Source organism: Micropterus dolomieu, linkage group LG21, assembly GCF_021292245.1.
Source record: "Micropterus dolomieu isolate WLL.071019.BEF.003 ecotype Adirondacks linkage group LG21, ASM2129224v1, whole genome shotgun sequence".
In the NCBI taxonomy this organism is placed as follows: domain Eukaryota; kingdom Metazoa; phylum Chordata; class Actinopteri; order Centrarchiformes; family Centrarchidae; genus Micropterus; species Micropterus dolomieu.
This window is the reverse complement of record NC_060170.1, coordinates 35,670,444-35,679,872: the sequence shown is the minus strand read 5'-3', so window position 1 is coordinate 35,679,872 and position 9,429 is coordinate 35,670,444. Positions and strand designations below refer to the sequence as shown.

At 45.2% G+C, this 9,429-nt stretch overlaps 1 non-coding gene and 1 pseudogene across 1 annotated transcript; both read left to right on the top strand.

The window, feature by feature from the left end:
* Positions 1-9,264, top strand: part of LOC123960371 — a 12,360-nt pseudogene extending 3,096 nt beyond the window's left edge.
* On the top strand, positions 3,094-3,224 carry LOC123961064. The gene has a single exon (XR_006822653.1). It is a non-coding gene; the product is annotated as a small Cajal body-specific RNA 14 (non-coding RNA).
* Positions 9,265-9,429: the final 165 nt, after the last annotated feature.

Sequence of the window (9,429 nt, the reverse complement as noted above, 5' to 3'; positions counted from 1 at the left end):
TCCTTAAAAGTTAACATAGATCGAATTTTAGCTATATTTCTAAGTTGATAAAAACATGATTGAACAAGCTTTGTGGTGTGCTGCTCGAAATTTAAATTACTATCAAACCAAACACCAAGGTTCTTTGCCACAGGCTTAATGTGATTTACTAGGGAACCAGCAGATGGCAGTATTTGATTTGCCATCTGCTGAGACCCGATGACCAGGATTTCTGTTTTGTCTGAGTTCAGCTGGAGGAAATTATTTGACATCCATTTTTTAACTTCACAAAGGCAGTTGTTAAGTGAACTCAGCATTCCAGGGTCTGTGGATCTGACGGGCAAGTATTATTATATTTACCCTGTTGGATCAGAGCTGCCGTCATGCAGGTCTGAGAGGGCGGCGGCTCCAAGCTAAACGTAATAAGGTCGCGTGCAGACGTGTCCATAGGGCTGCACGATGTCTCCTGTAATAACACGTGGATGATTGTTTCTACGATGCGGCCCGATCAGTGCGTCTGAACGCGCGGTCGAACTGACCTTGTCGTGCGTTAACATGAACAGACAAACGTGATTCTGCTGACGGGTCAGAGGAGGCGATGGGGTCGGTGTTTGTCGGTAAAGTCCGTGATGTTGCAGTAACCATGGTAACCTCTCTCTGCAGCTGCTGACAAGCTGATAAAGATCTGGGGAGCGTTCGACGGGAAGTTCGAGAAGTCCATCGTCGGACACAAACTGGTGAGACACCTCGGTCCTGATCCTGCTCTGAACCCGGTCTGGAGTCAGCCCGGTTCTGATCCTGTGTGTCTGTGTTGCAGGGGATCTCGGATGTGTCCTGGTCTTCAGACTCCAACTTGCTGGTTTCTGCCTCCGACGACAAAACGCTGAAAATCTGGGACAACAACTCTGTAAGACACACAGACAGACATGTTTACATGCACGAGGCGGGGGATCGTTTCTGATTGTTTTATTTATATGGCACCAAATCACAACAACAGTTATCTCACAGCGCTTTTCATAAAGAGCAGGTCTAGACCGAACTCTATGATGCTATTTACAGAAGCCCAACAGTTCCCACCAAGAGCAGCACTAGGAGACAGAGGCAAGGAAAAACTTCCTTTAAGAGGCAGAAACCTCGAGCAGAACCATGACTCAGGGTGGGCGGCCATCTGCCTCCAGAGAGAGGGAGGCAGCCTCCACCATATACACACAGAGCTACTCATTGAACCCGGTTCTTATGGACTCTCGGTTCTGGTTCCTTCACCTCAGATCTCGTCAGCGCTCGGTGAATCCTCTTCATCGTCGCTCATCTTCCCCTTCATGGTTAAAGTAAGAGGAGTCTCTGAGCTAGAGGGGCGTCTCTGGGGAAGGATGGAGGAATTCTTAATGAATCCATGATTTGGTAGCCAGTGTTTGATCCCCAGCCCGAGACCCAACACACAGCTGTCTGTTTGACATGTAAGAGTTTGTGTTGACGCAGCAGTGGGCTGCCTGCAGAGGTGTGTCCCGTCCTGTCTCTTCAGGGGAAGTGTCTGAAGACTCTGAAGGGTCACAGTAACTACGTCTTCTGCTGCAACTTCAACCCTCAGTCCAACCTGGTGGTGTCCGGATCGGTACGCCGCCTCACCACAACGCAGCAGCAGCAGCGAGGTTCTGGATCTTAATAAAGCTGACTGTCTCCGCCTCTCTGTGCGTCTGCAGTTTGATGAGCGCGTTCGGATCTGGGACGTTAAGACGGGAAAGTGTCTGAAGACGCTGCCGGCTCACTCTGAGCCCGTCTCTGCTGTAAGTCCTGACCTCTGACCCTCCACGCGGTTTAGGACTTTTCGTGGACCCGTTTATAATTTGCATAAATGAGTTCTGGTCCTGACCCCTGACCCCCGACCCCCGACCCGGCCTGTGTGTTCCAGGTTCACTTCAACAGACGGCTCGCTGATCGTCTCCAGCAGCTACGACGGCCTCTGGTACGTCTCTCACAGAGTAGCACTGAAACACGACTCGCTGCAGAACCAAGGCTGATTTGATTCTGTGTGTCTGCAGCCGGATCTGGGACGCGGCGTCGGGACAGTGTCTGAAGACTCTGATCGGTGAGTAAACGTCCCTTTAATAGTAAATCTGAAGAGATGACCGTCTGCTACAGGAACACGCCCGCTCTGTGAATCACTTCCTTTGAGGAGAAATCTGAATCCAGGGAAGATGTGTCATGAAGACGCCTGATCAGTGTCTGCCTACGCAGGTAGAGGCCTTCATTTGAAACAGCCAATTAAACTCCTTGGCAGGTCACACTGAGCCAATCAGGAGCCTGCTACACAACACAAGAGACTAACGTTTGCCCAGTGTTCATCAAAGACATCTGCGGGAGAGGATTAGGGAGTTCTGACTTTACGTTTCTGTAGACATCAGTGTGAGTTCTTGGTTCAGATGTGATTCTTTGTGGTTGGTTTGTCTGGTGAAAGCCTTTTGAAGATACATGATCTTAAATCAGATTTCCACCGTTAAAAACTGCCTCCAGGACACTCGTTTCCAGCTGCCTGTCTGAGTTAAGAGTCGAGTCACTGAAGTGCTGCTGTCTGCAGGACTGGACTCATCCTTCCAGTGTGATTGTGAGATCACCCTCTGCTTCCCACCTTGCTTTAATCCTCAGAGGACGGCCTCTTTTTAAATGTTGTTGAGTGGGATTGAAACAGTCCCCTATATTTCTATTAAAATCCTCTCCACTGTTAATGTGTAGAAATCTGAGCCGATGGTGAATATATTTATTTTATTTCCTTCAAGTGCAGAGGCCTCCTGGATTAAGGGTGGGAATCACCAGAGGCCCCACGATGTGATATTATCGTGATACGTCTGTCACGATGCAATATTTTTGCAATTTATTACCTTTTTTCCAACTTCAAATTGTGTCCCCAAAGGAAAACTCTTTCTCTAGTGGACAGAAAAGGCAATTGATTTATTATTATAGTACCAAAAAGTACAATTTATATAATAAAAGGTCGATACTTGGCATCTGTGTATCGATACAATATTGCCACGTAAAATATTGCGATGCTATATCGACCTTTCCCTCCACCTCTACTCCCAGATAAAGGCCCACATGTCAGGTCACGTGGTCACAGGTGTGGCGGTCTGAATGGTTCCAGCACTGAGCGGTGTGCTGCCACCGGTGTGACTCCACACAGAGTGAGGCTGGTTCCTACCGACAGGCCCTGTAAAGGCCAGCGGGTCCCCTGTGCGATGGTTCCACACATCTCATTTTTATATATATGTACGTAGACCAGCTGGCTGTTGGAGAGGCTGGATCAGCGCTGCGGATCATGTCAGTAAATAACAGAACTTGGAGGGATTTCTTTTTCTCAAAGCCCAAACACGTGACTGTGTCCCGTTCACGACCAAATTCTATTATTTTTGGAAGGAAAATGTTGTCAAACACTGAGACAAATATGAGGTTGTTGGAAATGGAGAATATCTTAATTATGATTAGATACAAAGGTCCTGACTGAGATAAATATTTTAGACCAAATTTGATTTAATCTACCGTGAAGGAACGTGCCTTTAATGAATTTAGAAAAGAATTCAACACGTCTAAGCAAATGTAGACTCCAAACTATTTTTCTCTTGTAACTGAAAGCCTCTTTAGAATGAAAGGAAAGTTTCCTCAAGCTCCAAAGGTAAATACCTGCTGCCTGTGGTCCTTTATTACTGATGTTGAACCGGTTTGGTTCAGCTGCTTGAGCAGAGAGGAACGTGTCAGTGGACCGTGTGATACCCGTCTGTCGCAGCAGCTGGAAAATGATGTGTAGAAAAGAGCGGGGACCCTGGCTTCTTCAGTTCCTCGCCCCGACCTCGGATAGCTTCTGGTTAAGCTCGTGGTTCAGCCCGGCCAGCTCTCTTTAAACCTTAAACCCCCTAAAGCTCAGAAACCGGCCTCTGTGTCTTCTGTTAAAGTCGCAGACATTTCAGAGAGCAGTTGGTCTCCAGGCTCTCTGAGATTTCTTGTTCCGCAGCGGAGCCGAACGAGCCGTTTGACTTGAACATGTCTTTGTCTCTGTCGTCTGTCTGTCTGTAACCGTCTCTGTCTGTCTCTGTCGTCTGTCTCTCTGTCTGTCTGTGTGTCTCTGTAACCGTCTGTCTGTCTCTCTGTCTGTCTGTGTGTCTCTGTAACCGTCTGTCTGTCTCTCTGTCTGTCTGTGTGTCTCTGTAACCGTCTGTCTGTCTCTCTGTCTGTCTGTGTGTCTCTGTAACCGTCTCTGTCTGTCTCTCTGTCTGTCTGTGTGTCTCTGTAACCGTCTGTCCGTCTCTGTCTGTCTGTCTGTAACCGTCTCTCTGTGTGTCTCTCTCTGTAACCGTCTGTCTCTCTGTCTTCAGTGGTTTGACCTGCTGTCTCTGTCCTCTTGGCGTTTCAGTGTTTGAAGACGTACTCTGGCCATAAGAACGAGAAGTACTTCGCCAACTTCTCTGTTACAGGAGGGAAGGTGAGGTCAAACACAGTACACCTGTAGAGGAGCTTTGACCTTTGACCTCGGTGTGTCAGGCGGTTTGACCTTTGACCTCTGTGTTTCAGTGGATCGTGTCGGGCTCTGAGGACAGCATGGTTTACATCTGGAACCTTCGGACCAAAGAGATCGTTCAGAAACTACAAGGACACACAGGTATGACCTTTAACCTCTCAACATGACTCCCACCTAGCGGGCTTTGTCTCCTAGTCCCTGGCTTTGTCTCCTAGTCCCTGCCTTTGTCTCCTAGTCCCTGGCTTTGTCTCCTAGTCCCTGCCTTTGTCTCCTATTTTTATTTTGTCTCCTAGTCCCTGCCTTTGTCTCCTATTTTTATTTTGTCTCCTAGTCCCTGCCTTTGTCTCCTATTTTTATTTTGTCTCCTAGTCCCTGCCTTTGTCTCCTAGTCCCTGGCTTTGTCTCCTAGTTTTATTTTGTCTCCTAGTTTTATTTTGTCTCCTAGTCCCTGGCTTTGTCTCCTAGTTTTATTTTGTCTCCTAGTCCCTGCCTTTGTCTCCTAGTTTTATTTTGTCTCCTAGTCCCTGCCTTTGGGTACTTCTCAAGTCTCTTATTCGCGGCCTGAGGAGCGATCTCTGAGGAGCTATGAGCGAGGATACAAGGATAGAAGTCTTTTACTGACGACACGCCCCCTTACTGGGTAGCCGTTTTATTGATTGGACGCTGCAGCTGATCAGAGTGATCTTGATGCATCAGGACAGAAACATTAAACTCAAGTTTACCTCTGCAAAGAGTTAGTTTGAGTTGTTTTCTGATTCACTGTCATGTTAAAACAAAAGCCCCTCACACAACAAGTTTTATTTCTTTTAATTCTCCCAGCAGCTTCTTGTATTATGGAGACAATTAAAGTCAGAGAGTCTGTCAGCTAGAAACACGTTTTACATCATTTATCGTCATTTCTGTTCAGGCACATGTGAGGCAGCTCATTCTTGTTTATTCCAAACAGACATCAATAAAACAAAGTAAGGAGTCGCACTCTAAACTGCACAAGTCTCTATGAAGCGAGCAAAGCCTCTGATGAAAGCAGCCGGCGGCTCCGCCAGTAAAATCAGCTGATGAAAGTGTGAAAGCTGCTGCGCTAAAAAAAACTGTTGTTTGATATAAAATATAAAAATGTATGCAGTAGTGTTGGAGGATATCAGAAGAGGAAATAAACTGAAAGCCAAAAACTGAGCGGCGACTTTGATAGGAGTTGCATCGGTTTCCCTTAAACATTTAGCCTCAGAAATTCCGAGACACCGGGATCATATTCTGGGTTATTCAATAACGAATTCACAACCAGAGTCAATAGAAGTAAATGCAGATAATATCAGCTTTGTGCCAGTAGAAGTGATCCTCTGAGCAGGACGTACAGCAACCTATTATTCTCAGACAATCCTGCTGCTCTGCACTGAGAACTGTTGTTAGCACCAACACAGTGCACATGGATGCAGACACAAACGCCCTCAAGTCTCTCCAGCTGTGATCAGCTGCCGCCGTCATCAGAAACGGACGTCGCTTCATGTGACGCTTCGGAGGAAAGGACGTCTCATGTCTCTAAAAACACATTTCCTCCTCCCTTCTCTCCTGACTTTGTTGGTGGGAAGACGCAATTCAGGGAAAACGTGGATGCAATTTAGAGACTTGAGAAGCACCAAGAGTCTCCTAGTTGTTTACTTTGTCTCCTAGTTGTTTACTTTGTCTCCTAGTTGTTTACTTTGTCTCCTAGTTGTTTACTTTGTCTCCTAGTTGTTTACTTTGTCTCCTAGTTGTTTACTTTGTCTCCTAGTTGTTTACTTTGTCTCCTAGTTGTTTACTTTTTCTCTTAGTTGTTGACTTTGTCTCCTAGTCTCTGACTTTGCCTCCTAGTCTCTGACTTTGCCTCCTAGTCTCTGACTTTGCCTCCTAGTCTCTGACTTTGCCTCCTAGTCTCTGACTTTGCCTCCTAGTCTCTGACTTTGCCTCCTAGTCTCTGACTTTGCCTCCTAGTCTCTGACTTTGTCTCTTAGTTGTTGACTTTGTCTCCTAGTCTCCGACTTTGCCTCTTAGTTGTTTACTTTGTCTCCTAGTTGTTTACTTTGTCTCCTAGTTGTTTACTTTGTCTCCTAGTTGTTTACTTTGTCTCTTAGTTGTTGACTTTGTCTCTTAGTCTCTGACTTTGTCTCTTAGTCGTTGACTTTGTCTCTTAGTTGTTGACTTTGTCTCTTAGTTGTTGACTTTGTCTCCTAGTCTCTGACTTTGCCTCTTAGTTGTTGACTTTGCCTCCTAGTCTCTGACTTTGTCTCTTAGTCTCTGACTTTGTCTCTTAGTTGTTTACTTTGTCTCCTAGTCTCCGACTTTGCCTCCTAGTCTCCGACTTTGCCTCTTAGTTGTTGACTTTGCCTCCTAGTCTCTGACTTTGTCTCTTAGTCTCTGACTTTGTCTCTTAGTTGTTTACTTTGTCTCCTAGTCTCTGACTTTGTCTCCTAGTCTGTGACTTTGCCTCCTAGTCTCTGACTTTGCCTCTTAGTCTCTGACTTTGTCTCCTAGTCTCTGACTTTGTCTCCTAGTCTCTGACTTTGTCTCTTAGTCTCTGACTTTGTCTCCTAGTCTCCGACTTTGCCTCTTAGTTGTTGACTTTGCCTCCTAGTCTCTGACTTTGCCTCCTAGTCTCTGACTTTGCCTCCTAGTCTCTGACTTTGCCTCCTAGTCTCTGACTTTGTCTCCTAGTCTCTGACTTTGTCTCTTAGTTGTTGACTTTGTCTCCTAGTCTCCGACTTTGCCTCTTAGTTGTTTACTTTGTCTCCTGGTTGTTTACTTTGTCTCCTGGTTGTTTACTTTGTCTCCTGGTTGTTTACTTTGTCTCCTAGTTGTTTACTTTGTCTCCTAGTCTCTGACTTTGTCTCTTAGTCTCTGACTTTGTCTCTTAGTCTCTGACTTTGTCTCTTAGTCTCTGACTTTGCCTCTTAGTTGTTGACTTTGTCTCCTAGTCTCCGACTTTGTCTCTTGGTTGTTTACTTTGTCTCCTAGTCTCTGACTTTGCCTCCTAGTCTCTGACTTTGCCTCCTAGTCTCTGACTTTGCCTCTTAGTTGTTGACTTTGCCTCTTAGTTGTTGACTTTGTCTCCTAGTCTCCGACTTTGTCTCTTAGTTGTTGACTTTGTCTCTTAGTTGTTGACTTTGTCTCCTAGTCTCTGACTTTGTCTCCTAGTCTCTGACTTTGTCTCCTAGTCTCTGACTTTGCCTCTTAGTTGTTGACTTTGTCTCCTAGTCTCCGACTTTGTCTCTTGGTTGTTTACTTTGTCTCCTAGTCTCTGACTTTGCCTCCTAGTCTCTGACTTTGCCTCCTAGTCTCTGACTTTGCCTCTTAGTTGTTGACTTTGCCTCTTAGTTGTTGACTTTGTCTCCTAGTCTCCGACTTTGTCTCTTAGTTGTTGACTTTGTCTCTTAGTTGTTGACTTTGTCTCCTAGTCTCTGACTTTGTCTCCTAGTCTCTGACTTTGTCTCCTAGTCTCTGACTTTGCCTCTTAGTTGTTGACTTTGTCTCCTAGTCTCCGACTTTGTCTCTTGGTTGTTTACTTTGTCTCCTAGTCTCTGACTTTGCCTCCTAGTCTCTGACTTTGTCTCTTAGTCTCTGACTTTGTCTCTTAGTCTCTGACTTTGTCTCTTAGTCTCTGACTTTGTCTCCTAGTCTCCGACTTTGCCTCTTAGTTGTTGACTTTGTCTCCTAGTCTCCGACTTTGTCTCTTGGTTGTTTACTTTGTCTCCTAGTCTCTGACTTTGTCTCCTAGTCTCTGCTATTTCCTGTCTTAGTGTTCAGTGGTGTTTCTTTGTTTTCTGTGTCCTCGTCCCCCATCGTCTGTCCTAACCTTTATGTGGTCTCAGAAGAGAGCTCACTGCAGGACGTCCAGAGTACGTGCTGATAACAGGAAGTAGAAGACGCAGCGGGTGTGGTCTCTAACTCGAGTGTCTTTGTGTCTCCGTGCAGACGTGGTGATCTCGACCGCCTGCCATCCAACAGAGAACATCGTCGCCTCAGCCGCTCTGGAGAACGACAAAACCATCAAGCTGTGGAGGAGCGACTGTTGAACTGCTCACAGATCATCACCGATGATCCAGATTAACACAGAACCAGTTCCCCCTCAGTCTTCTGATGTGAACACAGTCAGACCAGGTCCCACGGCGTTCAGACGAAAAACCAAAATGAATGCGGACTAAAATCCCTCGATTTTTGAGTGAGGTCCTGTTGGAGTCGTCTCGTGATGAAAGAGCGTTGAAAGGACTTCAGTTTAATAACTCCGATCTGAAGATCTCAGACAGGAAGAGGCCTTTATTTTCATTTCCTGTTGATTCAAACTCACCACTTCCTCTCTTTGATATTAAGACTTCTTGTAGTTCAGGGGACAAAATTAGTTTCCTTCTCTAAAATACTCCTATTTTAAAAAAACTACAGAAACTTTTGAGTTTGTTGTTTTTTTAAAGGTCAGATTTATTTGTTTTTAAACTAAAGTAATAAATACTTTAAGAATATTATTGGTGCCCAGCTTATTCATACAATAACAAATTCCACAGTAAGTTTAATATATAAGTGAAAGCCTAAAGAATCAGATCTTCCAGAGTCCATGAAATCTGAAAAGCCATTCAGGTGTTTAAAGAAATATACCCAACATAAAAATGTTTAAAGAAACAAGTAAAAATAACTTGGACCTCGAGCTGCAACGATTAGTTGGTTGGTTAACTATTCAATTAATCTCCAGCTATGTTGATACTGGATTCATCACTGAGGCTTTCTTTAAAGTAAAAATTAAATGTGAATATTTCCTGGTTTCTCTCTCTCTCCCCTCTGTGACAGTAAAGTGTTTATCTTTGGGTTGTGGACAAAACGAGACATTTGAGGACGTTGTCTCGGGCGTCTTTTCACCATGTTCTGGACCGAAAGGCAAATCGATAGATCAGTAATGAGAATAGTTATCTGCGGCCCTGCTTGGA